Below are 2,008 nucleotides of genomic sequence, written 5' to 3' on the forward strand. Positions count from 1 at the left end.
TCTCACATGTCCCCTTGGAACTGTCATCCTGTTATTCTCTCTTCTGGCTTGTTTATCCCCATCTGCATCTGTAATATATTGATCTTCCACCAGTTAAGCTTCTGTGACAATTTCCTTTGCCTCCCATGTCCTATTTAAGTCTCCAATTCTCTGGAAACCCTTGGATGCCATTATGATCTTGTGCCAACGGTCTCCCTCATCCCCGTGATGTATCTTCTCTTTGTCTTGTCTTGTTTGAAACGTAACAAATGCTCTCCTTAAATTATATTTGATACTGTGAACTCATTTGCACCCTAAAAGCAATCACAGAACATTGTCCTACTCATTTTCTCTGAACACATCCTCAGGAGGGATGCCATTGGGAAACAGAGAGGCAGCCAGAGCAAGGGGGGACCCTCCATGGGATGAATCAACACCACACCCACAAAGATGAACATGCACGTGAGGATGATGCAGGATCAGGTAACGTGGCATTCTGCAGTGCACAGCATCTTCCTGGATTGGAGCAGATTCCATGACCTTGACCAAATGGACACATACGATGGTGTGTAAGGCCAACTTGCCCCAGAGAAACAAACCAGTGACACTAATCTATGTACAAGAAAGAACTTTATATTAAGGCATAACTTAACTTTCTGAGCGGCTTCCACCAACCCAGCACTTTATCAATGATCTTCCATACATCCTTCTCCAGCTGATCAACCCTAAGTGGCACCAGTGATGAAGTGCTTGGCTGGGAGGCAAAAGATGGGTGGTTCAAACCTACACAGGGGCTCCTTGGGAAAAGGGCCTACTGGTCTATTTCTGAAAGGTAAGAACCACTGAAAGCCCCATGGGATGTAGTTCTACTCTGACACATACTGATGGTCCCCATCAGTCAGAATCAGTGACACCTAGCTGTTTGTTTGTGTGTTTGTTTGAGATGAATCGTTTTGATCACAGCCTTGCAATATTAGATTATTTCAAAGCCAAGAACAGGGAATTGTAGAAACAACCAGTAACTCACCTTACAAAGGAATGGATAGGCACACTGGCACCGCCATACGATGGAATATGAGGCAGCAATGGAAACCAGTGACCTCCCTCTTAAACACCACAAGATGTGGACAAAATGAGAGAACATTATGCTTAGCACAGTTAGTCTAGTAAAGATACATATTTAATGAGACCATTATTACAAGGTAAAACAAAGAAAAGTATTTTTTTAACCCCAAAAGATAAGACTCTGGAGACTACAAGGAGGCCTGGCACGAGACAGGGAGCAGGGAGGGAAGGAAGCTATAGAGGGAGGGAGGGAGGGAAGGAGGATGAGAAGAAGGAAAGGGAGAGCCACATTTATGGGAGGTTGAACAGGACATTATTACTGAATTCATTTGTGCAGATGGGCTGTGCAGTTACATCAAATATGCTTCTTAAAAACCCAAAATAATAATAAACAGGACTAAAGCTTCGTGGCCTTAAAACCCCTGCAAATTCCTTACCCTTTGGATCTAAATATTGGTCTGAATGGCAAAAAAAAAAAAAGGAGGAGGAAAAGTAAAACTGAAGTGGACTTGGAATCTTTCTTGACATACAAGCTCTTTTAGAACATCCGAAAGGAAAAAAGTGAATTGTCAAGAGCTTAGGGTTTAATCTCAAATGGCGGGGTCAACCAGTAGAAGTTGTCAGTGCAGTGCGGGTGTTCACTGCCCCAGGATTGCCGTGCACCAGGCTCCTTCGAAGACTTGAGAACTAACTGCATTTGTTATTATAAAACCATGGATTGGGTGTTTAGTTTATCTTGTTGTTGTTCAGTGCCAGCAAGTCCGTTCTGACCCAATGGCAACCCCCACGCGCAACAGAACCAAAGGCTGCTGGGCCCTGCACCGTGCTCACAAGGACCCCCATGCTGGAGCCCATTGTTGCAGCCACTGTATTGTTTTCTTTGTTTTTCGTTTTTAATCTTTTATTAGGGGCTCATACAACTCTTATCACAATCCATGCATACATCAATTGTGTAAAGCACACT

Source organism: Echinops telfairi, unplaced genomic scaffold (genome assembly GCF_000313985.2).
Source record: "Echinops telfairi isolate 266 unplaced genomic scaffold, ASM31398v2 ScPeMD7_7469;HRSCAF=8507_1, whole genome shotgun sequence".
Lineage (NCBI taxonomy): Eukaryota > Metazoa > Chordata > Mammalia > Afrosoricida > Tenrecidae > Echinops > Echinops telfairi.